The following is an 18,289-nucleotide window of genomic DNA, read 5'->3' on the forward strand; positions in this document are numbered from 1 at the left end:
ATGGCATCACTGACTCGATGGACATGGGTTTGGGTCGACTCCGGGAGTTGGTGATGGACAGGGAGGCCTGGCGTGCTGCGATTCATGGGGTCGCAGAGAGTTGGACACGACTGAGCGACTGAACTGAACTGAACTGTTTTTTAAAAAATAGCAACACACTTGACAGATTATCCAGGAATGGTTCTAAATCATTCCATTTTCATTGTCAAATTGTTCCCCTATCTGGCTTTTCCAGGAAAAAAAAAGAAACAACTGGCAATTAAAAAGGTGCAAAGGCTTTCCTGGTAGCTCAATGGCAAAGAATCCACCTGCCAAGGCAGGAGACATGGGTTGAAGCAATTTAGCCCCTGAAAGTGTTAGCTGCTCAGTCGTGTCCAACTCTTTGCCTCCCCATGGACTGTAGCCCACCAGGTTCCTCTGTCCATGGGATTCTTCAGGCAAGCGTCTACTACTGAGCCTATGCTCTAGATAGAGTCTGTGCTCTGCAACAAGAGAGGCCACTGTGATGAGAAACCCGCATCCCACAACTAGAGAGCGGCCCCCACTCGCTGCAAGCAGAGAAAAGCCTGAGCAGCGACAAAGACCCAGCACAGCCAAAAATAAATAAATAAATAGCTCGAATAAATAATAACAACAAAAGAGAAAGGACACGTCTAGGAAAGAAAAGATCCCAAGCAAGAGTAAGACCCCAAGTTTGGGAAACAACAATCGCTTGGTGCTACTCTGTAAACCTGAAGCCTAGGAACGGGAAGCAGAGCACCGGGGCGCGTTTGTTATCCAGGCTGCCGCCGGGCCCCTCCCTGCACATCTGCAGCTGCGGCAGCCCTGGGCGCCAGCACCACGCCCACCCCGAGCAGATGGTCTTCCTCCGGCTGTCAACACAGGAAAAAGGATGGAGTGTGAAACGCTCAGGATCTGTGAGAAACTATGTGGTCTGGGCAGAAAATCCCTGAAAATCGTTTTGATGCAAAAGACATTGGGCAATGGGGTCCAGCGAGGAGAATTCTCCTTTCCCACCGTGTCAAGTGCTTTCTGCAAAGTCACGAGGGAATGTTGGCATCCGATCCAGTGTGTCCCTTTGTAAAAGTCCAGGGAGGGTAGATGACTCGAAAGAGAAACTGGACTAAACTCCAGGTCTTTTGACCCTTCGCCTCTGATTGGCCCTCCAAGGGTGGTGGATTTTTAGCCTTTAGTTTTAAGGTTAACTCCTCTCTCCACCAGCATATAGAAATGTTATCACAGCACTAGTCCAAGTCCCTGGAGGTCCTGATGGTTTCCAACTCAACCGACATATGAAGAAAGGTCAACAGCCCATATGGTGGCTTCAGGCAGGGACAAGGACAAGGAAGGACATGTCTTAGCAGCATGAAAAAAAAGGTAAAGATTGCCCAAGAAAGACAAAAAGTGAAAAAGGGAATTCCCTGGTGGTCCAGAGGTTAGGACTCTGAGCTTCTCACTGCCAAGTGCCCAGGTTCAATCCCTGGTCAGGGAACTAAGATCTCACAAACTGCACAATGTGGCCAAAAAAAAAAAAAAAGTGAAACAGGTAAGAAATATTGGAAGTGGAGAGAGAAAAGAGCTGAAGAAGACAGTTTTAACTGAGCATTGGACCCTCAGGAAAGTTGTATCATCAGAGTTGTTGATCCTGACTTCCTGTTAAATCCTGATGAGTTAACCTGTCCCTTTTTGCTTTGGCTGCCAGGAAACTCAGAAACAAAATCTGGGTTTAATTAGAGCAGCTTTCTTCAACTGAAGCATCCTACTTCCTGCATCATTGCTAATCCTTTCTGAGAGGAGGAGGCCAGAGCACAAATGATTTTCTGGTTATGCTCCATCTATTCCCCTCTTCTGTTAAACAGGCACCAAATTACTTCTCAGAAATACCTCTCCTCCTAACCCATGTGCTCAGTTCCCACCTCCATCTCAGGGAACACGAACTGATCAGCTGCTCTATCCTTCTCACCCCAGCTTTGATTTTGAGGGGAATGTGTGAGCCAAGAAGATGTAAAGAATATTTTGCCAGGAATCATGGACCAGAAACAGTTCCCACTAGAGCTGATGTTGGAAAGATGCAAATCTAAAGCCACCACAGCTGTGTTGTGACCACAAGGGAGCATCTGGCTGAAAGTGGAGCCAACTCAAGAGGGATGAGAGAAAGACCCCCAAGTCCTTCGGTACCCAGCACACCCCGCTTGGGAAGCCACAAATTCCCCATACACTGCAGTGTGATCTGGACTTGTTATTAGTCACAGCAGAACAGGTCGGGAAGATCTCCTGGAGGAGGGCATGGCAACCCACTCCAGTATTCTTGCCTGGAGAATTCCATGGACAGGGGAGTCTGGGGGGCTACCGTCCATGGGGTCACAAAGAGTATAAATAAGAAAAAAACCACCCCAAATCCCATAACTTAGAGATGATGAGATCATGGACTATCTCCTGAATTTACTTTGAAGACAGGGAAAAACCACCATCACTGAGCATCTTCAAGCTTCCCTGGTGGCTCAGCAGTAAAGAATCTGCCTGCAATGCAGGAGACCCAGGTTTGATCCCTGGGTTGGGAAGATTCCCTGGGGAAGGAAATGGCAACCCACTCCAGTATTCTTGCCTGGAGAATTCCATGGAGGAGTCTGGCGGGCTACCATCCACGGGGTCACAAAGAGTCAGCTCGGGGTCACACGACTGAAGTTGCTTGGCTTGTACACGACTGAAACTGCTCTGCATGCACACATGGAGTTATCACATTTAAGCTGCACACAGGGATGGGACTTCCCTGGTGGTCCAGTGGTTAGGATTCTGCACTTAGACAACAGGGGGCACGAGTTGTATCCCTGGTTTCATAACTAAGATCCCATGTGCCACCTGGCCAAAAAAGAAGAGTAATACAGAAGGAGAGATTTTTGTCCAGCTCTGTTTAGCTTTAGAGGGTTGTTCTAGCAGGCTTTTGACTTGGATTTAAGAAATATTTCCACCTTCCAAATCCAAAAGCCATAAATCTGTGCTCCTAGAAACCAGACACATGGTGTCGGAGATGCTCCCGACTCTGGCTTGGCCTGGCACCAAAGGCATTTTGCTACAACAGCTGAGCTGATTGAGGGCTGCCTGCCTCCCGGCAGCAGCTGGCTTCCTTTGGAATCGGCGTGGAGACGGTGCTGAGCTTGTCAAGCTGCTGCAGTGCATCTTTGCGCGGCCCTGGGAGGTAAGCTGTGGGGCCCTTGCCAGGAGCCCAGGCCCAGGTGACTTTGAATCAATAACACCATCAACATCCTGTTGCAACTAGTTATCGCGATAACTAGTGCTGGGCTTTCTGTAGTTGCAGGGCGCAGGCTTAGTTGCCCCGGGATGTAGGATCTTAGTTTCCCAAGCAGGGATCAAACTCGCATCCCCTGCATTGCAAAGCGAATTCTTAACCACAGGACCACCAGGGAAGTTGGTTATTAAATCTACAGAGAGAATAGAGAGAATAGTGTAACATACACCCATGTGTGCCCTGCTTCAACTTCATAATTAACATTGTGCCAACTTTGCTTCATGTATTTCTCTTCTTGCTGAAGTAAATAATAAACATCCTATTTCACCTCTAAAAATTAAATTTCATATATATGGATATATTTATATAAAATGAAAGTTGTCATAATAATCCCAATTATGTATTAAAACAGCTAATAAAAATAATTTTCAACATTGTCAAATACCCAGATCATATTCAAATTTCTCCAAATAGTACATTTTCTTTTAAAGCTTTTTTGTTCAAATAATCAAGGACCATACAATGTATCTGGTGTTTTATCTCTTTTCTTTTTCTTTTTTTTGACCGTGCCATGCTCCTTGTGGGATCTGAAACTGAACTCCTCCCTGCTGCAGTGGCAGCACAGAGTTCTAATCACTAGACTACCAGGGAATTCCATCTCTTAAATATATTTTCTTTTTTGTTTTATTTTAATTGGAGGCTAATTACTTTGCAATATTGTGGTGGTTTTTGCCACACATTGACATGAATCAGCCATGGGTGTACATGTGTTCCTCATCCTGAACCACCCCCCCACCCCTCTGCCACCACCTCCCTCCCCATCCCATCTCTCTGGGTCATCCCAGTGCACCAGCCCTGAGCACCCTGTCTCATGCATTGAACCTGGACTGGTGATCTATTTCACATATGATAATTCTTAAATATATTTTCATCCAGGACATTCCCCCCTCCAACCAGTCTCTTTCTTAAAGATACTGACTATTTGAAGAAACTGGTCAAGTAAAATATCCCATCTCTGAATGTGTCTCATGGCTCCTTCAGAGTGCATTTTGTTCTTTTAATTTCCTGTTCACAGTAGACACCTAAGAAGGCTAATGTGAAATAATAGCTACCATTTATCCATTTAGAGCCCTGGTGGTTCAGTTGGCAAAAAATCCAGCTACAATGTAGGAGACCTGGGTTCCATCCTTGGGTCAGGATGATCCCCTGGAGAAAGAAATGGCAACCCACTCCAGTATTCTTGCCTGGGAAATCCTATGGAAAGAGGAGCCTGGTGGGCTACAGTCCACGGGGTCCCAAGTGTCAGACACGACTCAGTGACTAAATCACTATCACCACAACCATTTATTCATTTATTAGACACTTGCTATTTTCCAATAGTTTCATTCATTCACTCATTTGCAAATATTTATTGAGGACCAATTAGGCTTGAGGGCTTCCCAGGTGGTACAGTGTAAAGAATCCACCTGCCAATGCAGAAGACACAAGAGACTCACCTTCTATCCCTGAGTCAGGAAGATCTCCCGGAGAAGGAAATGGCAACCCACTCCAGTATTCTTGCCTGGAAAATTCCATGGACAGAGGAGCCTGGTGGGCTATAGTCTATGGGTTCACAGAGTCAGACACGACTGAGTGAGCACACACACAATTAGGTTTGAAACCTTGGGGATATAGCAATGAATAAAACTAAGGTGCAAGGGGAAGCCAGCCCTCACAGAGTTTACATTTTTGTGGAGGAGATGGGTATTAAATAGATAATAAGAAACAAAATATATAGTATACATATGGGCTTTGGAGAAAGGACCACAGTGATAGCGGATGGGGTGAGAAATGATGGGTTTTGCATACACTAGGAAGAGAGACCCAATAGGATTTGCTGACAGATGGGATGTGAGGTGTGAGAGAAAAAGAGGGCTTAAGCATGGCTCCAAAATGTTTGGCCTAAGCAACCAGATGGCTGTAGAGATGACCCCAAAGAGAACAGACCTGGAAGGGAGGGTCAAAAGCTCAATGCGGGGACTTCCCCACAGTCCAGTGGTTAAGATTCCACCTTCCAACTCAAGGAGCATGGGTTCTACACAAGGTCAGGAAACTAAGCTCTCACATACCACAGAGTGTGGCCAAAAAATTGAAAAAAAAAAGGTCAGAGGTGAAGTCTAGGCTGGTGATGCTACTCAAGAACATTCAGAATATATAGATAGCATTTTCAGCCTTGAGACTGGATGAAATCAGTGAAGTTCGTATAGCTAGAAAAGACATCTAAGAACTGAGCCCTAGAGACCGGAAACTGCTGGTGCAGGAGAAAACTTAAGAGAGTGCAGTGTCTCACGGCCAGGAGGACAAAGGGAGAAGGGAATGAGCACGTCAACTTCTGTCGATGGGCAGCAGAGATAAAGACTGAGAACCGACACCAGGATTCAGCTTGAGGAGGCCATTGCTTTCCTTGGGAAAGGCAGCTTTGGTGAATGGGCCAGGAGAAGAAGTCCGACAGTCACCAGAACAGGAGAAGCAGAAGCAGTGCGTAAGGATAGCACTTTAGAGATGTTTTTCTATGATACAAATGTGAGAAGAAAAATGGGGAGCTGGCTGCAGGGCATGAGGAGTCAGATTTTTTTGTAAGATGAAAGAAATTATACCATGTCTGTGTGCCAGTCAAGTTAAGGAGTGGAGAGGGGAAACTGAGGACGCAGAAGTCCTGCTGGGTAAGGTCCACGAGTGATCCAAGGAAATGGATATCAGAGCAGTGTGGACTGCTTACCTCCAGGAAGAGGGGGAAGGCAATAGTATGAGTACAGACATTGTAGTTTTAATTCTCTTTTTAAATTCTCCTTTTGAGAAGACACTGTCATCCTCTTTGGATAGGAGGCAACTGAGAGACCTCCCTGGTGGTCCAGTGGCTAAGACTCCATAGTCCCAATGCAGGGGACCGAGGTTCGATCCCTAATAAGGGAACTAGGAGTTCGCATGCTGCAACTAAAGATTCTGAGTGCCACAACTGAGACTGGAACAGCCACATAAATAATTTTTAAAAAAGAAATGAGGCAATTGAGCCTCAAAGAAGGTAAGGTCTCTAGTAAGTGGCATATCTGGGACTCAAGCTGAGGTCTCTGATTATAAAATCTAAGTTTTTGCACATTGATTATACAGAATTGGGAGAAGTTTAAGAAAATCTCTCATTTTATTCATTTGGCATGTTCCCATATAAAATTTTAACTTATGGGGATCTAAAACAAGACTTGACAAAATGTCATCCTGGTACATTTTCCAGGATGAACTCTTCCCCGTCTAAATGTCCTAGCATTTTCCTTTCGGTCTTGGTGATCGCTGTACATTATGGAGGGCTTCCCTGGTAGCTCGGATGGTAAAGAATCCGCCTGCAATGCAGGGGACCCTGGTTCCATTCCTGGGTAAGATCCCCTGGAGGAGGGCATGGCAACCCACTCCAGTATTCTTGCCTGGAGAATTCCATGGACAGAGGAGCCTGGCAGGCTACAGTCCATGGGGTCGCAAAAAGTCGGACACGACTGAGCGACTAAGCACGGCACATACATTATGGAATCACATTTCCATGCAAGGGGACGCCGAGGGCGCGAGCCCAGAGGCTCCGTGGCCATTTACTCCAGGTTGCCGGCTAGCGGGTGGCACAACGCCCCCGGAGGACCACCGGGCCCGGGTACAGGGCATGGCCGAGTGCTTTGGCCGCCGGCAGAGACGCGGCCACCAGGTGGCGCCATAGCGCTCCTTCGCCTCCGCTTCTAACTCCACGGGATTCTTCCCGGGCTGCGCATCACTCAGCCCCCACCTGCCGCACGGATCGCGTGCCCAACGCCCCCGCCCCGGCTGGGCCCCCGAGCAGCCGGGAGAGCGTGCGGCCAGTGGTCCTCTCCCTCCTCCTGACTCGATCAGGCCGGCGTCTTCCTCTGCGACCGGGATCACTCAGCCAAGGGCAGCGCAGGACTCGGTGGATGTAGGGAGAAGGCAGGAAGAGGTACTTGTAAAAATACCACTGGACACATACTTTGCTGACAATTGCTTCTCACAAAGCCTGCTCCAGTGTCCTCCACAAAGCCAACGCAGTTGCCGTGACCCCTGTGGGGTGGAGATGGAATTTCCCCCGTGGAGCAGCTGATGGCTTTAAATCGTCTTCATATGAGCTCACCTGTTACTTCTTTTGTTCCATGGTGACATGCCACCACGGCCCGAAACAAGACCAGCTTTCAGATACTTGAAGCAGCAGTCTGTGGTTGACAAGTCCATCCTTGAAAAACTCGTCCCTGAGACAAGTTCGGTGAAAGAGCTCCCTATCTGATGAATATTATCTACAATTAAACCAATCCAGACCTCCCCCACACTCCCACCTAGAAGGCTTCCCTGATAGCTCAGTTGGTAAAGAATCCTCCTGCAATTCAGGAGACCCCGGTTCGATTCCTGGGTTGGGAAGATCCGCTGAGGAAGGGAAAGGCTACCCACTCTAGTATTCTGGCCTGGAGAATCCCATGGACTGTACTACAGTTCATGGGGTCTCAGACTCGGATAGGAGTGAGCACGACTTTCACTTTTTCAGACCCTTTTGACAATTGGTTAAGGGAGATGCTTTTTCTTGACTTGAGAGCGTATCTGCCGAGTGCTTTTCAGCACGGAATAAACTAAAAATTTTTCATCATAAACTTTTAAAGTCAGAGTATATTATTTATGATAAGAGTCTTCCAGGCATACTGTGGATCTAGAGCTGATGTTTGCAGGGCTGGCTTAGATGTTTCCTGGAATAATTTTTATCACATATCTTAAATCACTCTGAGGAACGAGTTGATCTGAGTATCTTTGCTTTGGGAAATGATAGCAGAGGTAAAAGGGTATAGTATAATTGAGATGTCACCTTTATTATGAGAAGTATTTCATATTGATTAGTACCCCTGGGAACCTATTAATAAGTTTCCTCTGTTATTATTATTTACTAATAACAGCCTTTTCTGTCCAACCCCATACATTTTTGTATGTGGAACCTATGTCTTTTTAATGAACTCATTTAGCTTTTATTGAGGTTTCCATCTTGTGCCAGAAACTATTCTAGGCACTGGGGATATAGCAATGAACAAAAACTAGTAAAAAAAAAAAAAAAGCAGTGCTGTGTTCCTCACCTACCAGGGGAGACCACCAAGTTTTTAACCATGCATCCTGTCAAGATACTTATTAACTTACTGTCCTCAAAGCATCATGACGAAGCATGATCCGTGGTTCACATGGCTCAGGCACAAACCAGGAAGATAAGCCTGTATGCATTTTAACCACTAATTCAGGTGATTCAGAACAATGCCCTTCACAGTTCTATGCCTCAGTTAATATCCTCTGGTAATATCCTGCCTTCCTCATAGCTTTGAGAATTCAATGATAAAACATCTAGAGCTGTAAGAACATTACACAAATGCAGGTTTATGTTTTTTATGTTATGACACAGTGCTTAAAGAGAGCATAAGACAAGCTAAAATAGGGAACACTTGATAACTGCTGAGTTTTTTTTTACTGGTGATTCTTAAAATCAGTCAAAGACTTGAAAGATTAGGCCAGAACGCCCTCCAACAGAAGGTATCATTTACTTTCAGCTCTTATAAAATCTCTCTTAAAGGGATCAGAGTTGAAGCATGTTGTCAGTCCTGAAAAGAAACCCATGAGCTATTTTTTTGCTTATTATTTTTTTTAAACCCATGAGTATTAGGTGTCCTCCCAGCAGGAAGATAGACTCCCTTGGAGAGTGGCTTTAGGCAGATTTTCTGCAGAAAAGGACTGGCTTGCCCAAACATGGAGAATGAAAACCAACCTTGCCAGCCCAAATAGCGCTGATTTGACGAAGCTCAAGTCCACTGTGGATGGCCTCTTGTCTTTGGGGGACTCTCCAACACTGGACAATCCAGAGCCTCTCTCAGGAGCTGTGGTGAATGTGAGATGCACAGAGAAGACAAGACACGAGATGGATCCTGAAGACGTGGTGTCTAAGGCTGTGGAGACTGCGGTGCATCCCAGAGAAAGAAGAATCCATGGAGCTGAGTGACAGCCCCACCCCCATGCCCATCCCCTGACAAGATTTAGTGCTTTCAGCTTCCTCGCCTCCCCATGCATGCTGACAGTTAACCCTACCACCTACAGGCTTCACAAGGAGTGAGTTTTCTGTTTTCATAGGAAACAGGTAGAATATTAATTCTATTTTTCTTGAGCACAGCAAAATCTGTATGCCCTTTTGCAAAAGAGAACTTACATGTAGCAAAAGAAACTGCCTGTAAATCCTGCATATTTCCAGTTCAAAGTCCTTCTTTATTTAGAAAGCAGGCTGGCTGGCCATTCTCTGTTTCTACTGACAAACAGGAGAAATACACGCCACCCATCCGCTCCTCACAGGCCCAAATGAAAGCACTGTGGGGCAACAATTTCTCTGCAAGGAAATTAAACATTAGGACACCTCCCCTTCCACCTCCTCTACTCAATACAGGTTTGGTGTGAGCCTAAGATAAATACTTGTGTCTACTCTCAAAATCAAGGAAACTTTGGGTCCAAGGGCATTAGGAAGAAATCTCAAGTTTAACAGAGACCTGAGAGGATTAACAGAAATATCTAAATTTTGTTTGGCATTCTCTTTGGTAAAATAAAGGGGGCAAAAACATTTTGGCTGACTTCTTCATCCCATCCTGAAACTTCTGTCTCTATTTAATTAAAAGAATCACTATAAGGCCTAGCCCAGAAAGGAAAGCCATCTTTGTCAGGTGTTAGAATATTTTAGTTCAGGCCAAGTTAACAGGTCCATTTGCCCTGATTTCAGTTCAATAAATATTTACTACCTAGCCCAGAAAGGAAAGCCATCTTTGTCAGGTGTTAGAATATTTTAGTTCAGGCCAAGTTAACAGGTCCATTTGCCCTGATTTCAGTTCAATAAATATTTACTATCTGCCATTGACAAGCCAGAGTAGACACTGAGGATCCAAAGAAAAATAAGATCTAGTTCTGTGTCAAGAAAACTCCTGGAAAGTGAGTTTAAGACATATGTCCTTAGATGCAGTCTAGTGGGAAAGAGGGACAAGTTACCAAGAAATTATAGCAACTTTGGTCGGTGCCACGGTTAGAATATTCCAGGGTCCTAAAGATCTCCAACAAAGGGCACCTACTCTGGCACCCAGGAAGGCTTTTTTTCAACCCAATGGTAAAATCGGGGGGCCAGGAACTGTTTTGTCTGTCCAGAGATCTTTGGTGGTGTCTGGCATAGTCTCTGGCCCATAGCATAGGACAACTGTCACATATGCACATATGCAGAGAAAGCATATAAGCAAATGATTGTATCATTTTACTTTTTCTCCATTTTACTCATGAGAACCCAAGGCTAAGAAAGTATTTCAAAGTAATGAAATAACCAAGATCAGACAGTCCGTACATGACAAACAATGTTTATGATGGAGACTAGTCACTCAAAATATTAGCAGTAGTAATTATTACTTAAATTGAGCTTGCTGAATATCTAATGTAGTACCTAGAAGTTAAAGAAAATTTGTAACGTCTTTTGTCATCAAATATTTAGTGAAGACATGGTCATTTTAGCTAGTAATTTTTCCTGAATATAAAGTGACTTTCAAAATGTGTCATCTATTAAAGCAGGTTAGGTTTCAAGTTTTCCAAGTTTTGTACGAGGTGCAACTCTGGACTGCTGTGTAAAGTTCTTGCTCTAAGGATAGGTAAAAAAAAAAAAAAAAAAAAAAATCCTGTCCTTTCTAAGGCACTGGGCAGAGTTTGGAGTGTCCACAGAACAGCAGATTCAAGTGATGACTCCACATAATTCGCCTCACATTTGACAAGATTTCAACAACAGGACAAATAGTCTGGAATGATTCTTGGTTGCTTTTTTTAATCTTATAAATGCTACTTCAATGTCTGCCAGATTTGCTTTTCAAAAATTTTTTTGGCCTTTTCTTAAGCCAGGAGGCTGTCAAGAAATATGAGGTATGTTCCCATCTATTCTCAAACTGTGTTATTTCTAATTCAGTGACTTAGTAAGCTTTTAAAACAGACCTCTTCACTCCTCACAATCATACTTTTTTCCTTCCACTTATCCTGCATGTGTCATATCAAAGAATCTTTAATTTTGATTGTGAAAAATTCCCACTGACCCCATTTGGATCTCCATTCACCCATTTTAAGTATTTAAGTATGCTTTATGCTGGGAAATCCAATAGTCAGTAAGACCTATGTTCTGGACATCACTGGCGATCCAGTGATGGGGAATCTGCCTGCCACTGCAGGAGACACGGGTTCGACCCCTGGTCCAGGGAGATTCCAGTGTGCGGGGGCTCCCTTGCACCACAGCTACTGAGCCTGTGCTCAGCAACGAGAAGCCACCACACTGAGAAGCCTGCACATCACAACTAGAGTGGCCCCACTCAGTGCAACTAGAGAAAGCACAGCAATGAAGACTTGGCACAGCCAAAAATAGAAATAATAATAGTAATAATAAAAATAAATAAAACATTAAAGAATTTTTTCAAATTAAGTGCTTAAAAAAAAAATAAGACATATGTCCTTAGACGCAGTCTAGTGGGAAAGAGGGACAAGTTACCAAGAAATTATAGCAACTTTGGTCGGTGCCATGGTTAGAATATTCCAGGGTCCTAAAGAATCTCCAACAAAGGGCACCTACTCTGGCACCCAGGAAGGTTTTTTTCAACCCAATGGCAAAATCGGGGGACCAGGGACTGTTTTGTCTGTCCAGAGATCTTTGGTGGTGTCTGGCATAGTCTCTGGCCCATAGCATAGGACACCTGTCACATGCAGAAGCCCTGAGGCAACAGATAGGATCATAGCTGGAGAGGACAGCACTAGTGATGACTCGTAGGGGGATTAGTTTGGTTTGACCAGAACTTGGGTTTCTGTTTGGGCAGGGAGGAGGACGTCTGAGGAATGATGTCGTGGTGGTGGTTTAGTCACTAAATGGTGTTCGACTCTCATGACCCCACTGACTGCAGCCCGCCAGGCCCCTCTGTCCATGGGATTTCCCAGAAGAAAAACGTTAGCAAGTTAATCAGGTCAGAGTATAAGGGGCTTGGGCACTATACGAGGGGCAAAATGTTTCCAAATAATTCTTTAGGTAGCAGAATGGATCCGACGGGATGAGGCTGTGCATTTATATAGATCAATGGCCCACAGGAGTGACAGTGAGGCCTGAGAGGAGTGAATGGATCAGGGACATGGTAAGAAGAGGAGGGGCAAGTATGGGTATTGATGGAATGTGGTGAGCAGTAGCCAGGGAGAGGGCAGATGAGAGGCAGATTCGAGGGAATGAATCTAATCACCCACACGTCACCGGAGGCTCCTGTGGACATCCGCATGACGCTGCGCAAGCAGAGAGCCAACCCACCTGAGCTCAGGAGGGGTCATCAGGTGCCGGTGCCACTGAAGCCAGAAAGGATAAAATCACCCCGGAGGGATGAAACGCTGGGGAGAATTTCCAGAAGGAGACTCGAAGAGAGGAGCAAGTTCCGGCAGAGGTTCACCACCTGCCCTGAGCACCAGCTCCCATGGCCTCTGGCTCTCGCCCAACTTCAGCCCAGTCCTCAGCCCCCTAATTGATCTGCTCTCCAACCTCTGGTCCCATTTATCTGGTCCAGTCTGTGACAAAAGCTTAGAAGTCACAGCAACGTTCATTCCTGAAGCATTACCTTTATTTCAGTAACTTGGGAGATTTTTCTCAGACATTCCAAAATGATAAAGCAGAAAGCACACCAAAAAAGTCTCATTTTACAAAAGGCGTAATGGACTTCCCTGGTGGTCCAGTGGTTGGGAATTCGCCTGTCAATGCAGGGGACACAGGTTTGATCACTGGTCTGGGAAGATCCCACATGCTGTGACGATTCTAGAGCCCTTGCTCCAAAACAAGCTGCAGCAGTGAAGAGAGAGTCATCATGATGAGACGTCACCGCACCACAATGAAGAGTAGCCCCCGCTCACCACAACTCGAGAAAGCCTGTGTGTAGCAACAAAGATCCAGTATAGCCAAAGATAAAAATAAATAAAAAAATTTCAAAAGATGTAAGATTTCAATGATGTGTCGTGTTTTTACCTTCTCAGGCTCCATTCTCACTAGAAGCAGGCATGCATTCTATGTGCAACTTGAATTATAGAATGACCATGTTGTCTCTCATCTTTAAAAACATCAACAAAAATATCCCTAATGCCTTCATCCTATCAAATAGGTAAGGTAGCCAAGTACAGCACAAGTTACCCTTCTTAATTCAAGTCCAAAATCTTACAGTCAACTAACCTTCAACAAAAGTGGAAGAATACACAATGAGAAGAGTCTCTTTAATAAACGGTGTTAGGAAAACCGGACACTCACATGTAAAAGAATGAAATCACACCCTTATGTTACACCAGGTGCAAAAACTAACACAAAAAGGATTAAGGACTTACATATAAACCTCAAACTATAAAACTCCTAGAAGTGAAATTAGGGAAGAAGCTCCTTGACATCAGTCTTGGTCATTTTTTTAATTTGACACCAAATGTACAGCCAACACAATAAAAAATAAACAAGTGGGACTACATCAAACCAAAAAGCTTCTGCTTTTGTTTGTTTGCATAGCAAAGGAAACTTAACAAAATGAAAAGGCAACTAATGGATAACTAATGGTTAATCCCCCAAAATATAAGGAATTCATACAATTTAAGAATAATAATCCAATTTAAAAATGGGCAAACAGCTTAGACACTTTTTCCAAAGACACTCAAATGACCAACAAGTACACCAAAAAGTGCTCAACATCACTAGTCATCTGGGGAAGTCATCAAAGTCCCAGTGAGCATCACACTTGTCATCAAGAAGCTACGCTGGTGAGGGTGTGGAGAAAGGGGACCCCCATGCCCTGTTAGCGGGGATGTGAACTGGTGCAGCCATACAGAAAACAGTGTGGAGGTTCCTCAGAAAACTAACAGTAGTACTAGATGATCAAGAGTCCCACTTCTGGGTATACATCCAAAGGAAATGAAACTGCTATCTCAAAAAGGTATCTGCATCCTTATGTTCACTGCCACATTATTCATAAGACTCAAGATATGGAAATAACCTGTCAATGGATGAATGAATAAATGTGATACAGGAAATTCTGCCATTTCCAACAACATAGATGAACTGGGAACATTATGCTAACAGAAGAAAGCCAGACACAGAAAGACAAATACTGCATGATCTCACTTAATTTCACAATGGCTACACACATCAGATGTCACACTGTACATATATTTAGTTCAAAATACAGATACAATTCTCATTTGTAAATCATATCTCAATTAAGACTGCTACTGCTGCTGCTGCTAAGTCGCTTCAGTCGTGTCCGACTCTGCGACCCCGTAGACGGCAGCCCACCAGGCTCCACCGTCCCTGGGATTCTCCAGGCAAGAGTACTGGAGTGGGTTGCCATTTCCTTCTCCAATGCATGAAAGTGAAAAGTGAAAGTGAAGTCGCTCAGTCGTGTCCGACTCTCAGCGACCCCATGGACTGCAGCCTACCAGGCTCCTCCGAATTAAGACTAGGAGGAAAAAATCCTTCAATTTTCCACTTACCATGCAACATTGGGCATACCTTGTAAAACAGTGAGGATTCATTCGTTAAGTTAATTCATTCTAGAGCTCAGAAAGGGCTTCCCAGGTGGCGCTAGTGGTAAAGAATCCGCTTGCCAATGCAGGAGACCCAGGTTTGATCCCTGGGTTGGGAAGATCTGCTGGAGAAGAAAATGGCAACCCACTCCCATTTTTCCTGCCTGGGAAATTCCCATGGACAGAGGAGCCTGAGGTTGAAAAAGAGTCGGACACAACTGAGTGACTAAACCACCACCACCAGAGCTCAGTAAGTGTGACTGTCATCACACACGTCTGCAGCTGCCACAGCCCAGTGCTCCAGCCTCCTCTTTGTCAAAATGAAACAAGCAGTGAGAAGCAGAGATGGAAAGAGCTGTCCTGGTGTGGTGATCTAGGTTCTAATCAGAATAGTCTCCCTGAAGAGCTAACAAATGCTATTGTTTCCTAAGCTAATTCAAGTTGGTTTTCCATACTTGCTACTATGGTCCTAATTCATACAGAAAACTGCAAAGGAAGCCTTTGCAAACCACTGCAGCGCTCCACAGGAATGGGATATGGATCAAACTGGTCTGTAAGAAGTTCCTGATGGTCCAGTGAGGACTCCATGCTTTCACTGCCGAGGGCCCAGGTGTGACCCCTGGTAGGGGAACTAAGATTCCCACAAGCCTCATTACATGTCTCCCACACCCCTCCGAAAAAGAAAAGAAAAATGGTCTATAAAAGATCAGTCTCTGCTGACAACTACAAAGTTATCCTCTTCAAACGGTAAGTAGGGAGAGCAACTGTGTGTGATGTGAACACTGCGCGGAGGTCACTGAGTAGTACGTTCAGCCTCTATGGGGACTAGGGCTGTGTTACTTGGGGTAAACGGAGACATGTTCTGATTTTAAAACTTCAAAGGTGCCCGCTTGACCAAGGAAAAAACAGAAAGGCCAGCTCAGTATGTCTACTTTCCGATGCGATAAAAGGCAGGGCAAATTGGGTTTGAGGACTTTTATGAAATTCCAGTGGGACCTAGCTGCTGTCCCTGAATGTGCAGGCCACACGACACACACAGACGTGTGCAGAGCATCCGGCACCACGCCATTTCTCAGATCAAGCCAGCCCCAGGTTAGCCATAGCCTCTCTGCCCTTTTCTCCCACTTCACTCCCCACCTCTAGCTTGTCAGTATTATGTCAAAGTACTTGATTCAGTTATTAGTGGAAATTAAACCAGGATTTACTACCTCAAAGATTATATGGTACTATTCATTACACATATAACTTAGTTAGTATAATTATGTATTTAAACATTATATGTATAATGTCCCAGACAACCTGAATCTAAAAAGAGGGGAAAATCCATCTGATTCACTCAAAGACATAAATGTGGAGTAAAAACTTAAAAATTCACAACTAAAATGCTTAGAGGATGTAACTTCTGCCTAGTTGAATTTATTTCCCCTACAAAATTCCTAAAATACATCTAATGGCCTGGCCTATCTTGAACGTAGTCTGATAACTGATGGCCTGTACGGGGGGCCTCCCATCATGTTCCACTGCAGGCGGCAGGTTTAAGCACATATCTCATTTTTAGAGTGCTACAGTACATCATCTGTGACCTTAACACAGCTTAAGTTCTTCTCTATGAGCATTTCCTATTCACATTTTCCACTTCACTACTGAGCATCACTGTCTGTGTCATACTCATGACTCCAACACCAATATCACCAAAACCAGGGAACTTGCTAGAAATGCTGATTTGATACTGTTCCTGCCCAGACTTGCTGCCCAGCAATTTGCTGTTAACAAGGCTTCCACGTGATTCCGATACATCTCAAGTTGGGAAAACATTATTACTACATAATCCTCACCTGCTGACATGAAAGCAGGGAGGGGTTCTTAACCTGGGACCTGTGAATGCTCTGAAGTTGAACGCAAATGTCAACTGGGGAGAAGCTGCACAGCTGTCAACTTTCTCAAAGGAATGGCGACCAAGAAACTTAAATTCTGCTTTGAATCACCAAACTCAGCAGAATTCACTTCTGCAAATATATGCCAAGCCAAGATATTCTCCAAGCCTTAATAGCACTTAAGAGCACTTAAACAGTTGAGGCACAAGCAATAATAAAAACTCCATTTTTTGTTACAAAAAAAATTTTTTTGTATGGTAATACCAATTTTCTCAAAAATCTCTTGCAGTAACATTAACAAACACTCTGGTCTACAGGCTGATTCAACAAGGTCAGAAAGGCAGGTAAATGATAAACTCCTGAACTTAACAGAGAAGTAAACGGATTCAAATGTTTACTGACTGCCTACCACACACATGCAACCAGGTTTCACACACTTTATGTGAGATGTGAACCTAAGTTCTATTTATCTGATAACAGAACAGCACTGATACTACCAGGTAAGCGCCCGTTTTAAATGCTCTTCAAGTACAAACTGTGGAGACAATGTTGGAGAACTCGAGCGTACCTTGTCTCATGAGTACACCAAAATCACAACTGCTGATCTGTCAATTAAAAAGGCTGGAATCTACAAAAAGATACTCTACATTCAAAGACATAATGAGCCCCATACCAGGCTCCCCAGACTGGGGGTCTAGCATTAGGAGGAACCTTCACAGCATTTGGCTTTGAAAGCCAGTAGGGCTTGGTCGCAGGAACCCCTAGGACAGAGGGAAAAGGAGATTTCACTCAGGGAGGGTGCACACAAGGTCCAGCACGTGACAAAAGCGGCAACCCCACAGAAGACTGGGCCAGACCTACCTGCTGGTCGAGGGTCTCCTGGGCAGGTGGGGAGCAGCTGTGGCTCTCTGGGGTCATATAAGCTACTGGCAGATGCAGCTGGGACCTATGTTAACTTCAGCTGGAAGCAGATATTTATTTCATCTTTGGCTGTGAGACCTGGCCCCGCCCGACAGCACACAAGCTCCTATGCTGGGACTCACAGGCCAAACCACCCACAGGGCAGGAACAGAGTGCCACACCATCTTTAGACACGTCCCTGTCCGCTAGAGGGCCAAAACCCAGCTCCACCCACGAGTGGGCATGGACCAGCACCTCCCACCAAGAAGCCTGAAACAAGCCTCTAGACCAGCCTTGCCCACCAAGCGGCAAACACCAGAAGCAAGGAAACTAGCAATCACAGATCAGAACCTCCCCGGGTCCTTGGCCCCTGGCTGACAAGAGGGAAGCGTACCGCTGGGACACAGAACATCTACGGAGGGCCACTTCTTCAAGAAATGTAACTATGCCACCACACAGATAAAAATACAAATAGAAATTTAAAAATGAGATGGCCACACAGTAGGTTCCAGATGAAGGAACAAGATAAAATCCCCAAAGAACTAAGTGAAGTGGAAGTGCTCAGTAGCCAATCTACTGCAAAGTGTTCAGAGTAATGGTCGTAAAGGTGATCCACGAACTCGGGAAATGGATGTACAGTGAGATT

At 44.8% G+C, this 18,289-nt stretch overlaps 2 long non-coding RNA genes across 2 annotated transcripts; both read right to left on the reverse strand.

Moving 5' to 3' along the window:
* Window positions 1–7,998: 7,998 nt before the first annotated feature.
* On the reverse strand, window positions 7,999–10,984 carry LOC145538431 (uncharacterized). The gene is made up of 2 exons (XR_014076852.1): window positions 10,075–10,984; window positions 7,999–9,968 (listed from the first exon to the last, which is right to left on the reverse strand). It is a non-coding gene; the product is annotated as an uncharacterized LOC145538431 (long non-coding RNA).
* A 1,936-nt stretch (window positions 10,985–12,920) lies between these two features.
* LOC145538433 (uncharacterized) lies at window positions 12,921–14,705 on the reverse strand. Its single transcript, XR_014076853.1, has 2 exons — window positions 13,338–14,705; window positions 12,921–13,241 (listed from the first exon to the last, which is right to left on the reverse strand). It is a non-coding gene; the product is annotated as an uncharacterized LOC145538433 (long non-coding RNA).
* Between the last annotated feature and the right edge of the window lie 3,584 nt (window positions 14,706–18,289).

This window comes from Giraffa tippelskirchi, chromosome 2 (assembly GCF_054371585.1).
Source record: "Giraffa tippelskirchi isolate mGirTip1 chromosome 2, T2T-mGirTip1v1.2.pri, whole genome shotgun sequence".
Lineage (NCBI taxonomy): Eukaryota > Metazoa > Chordata > Mammalia > Artiodactyla > Giraffidae > Giraffa > Giraffa tippelskirchi.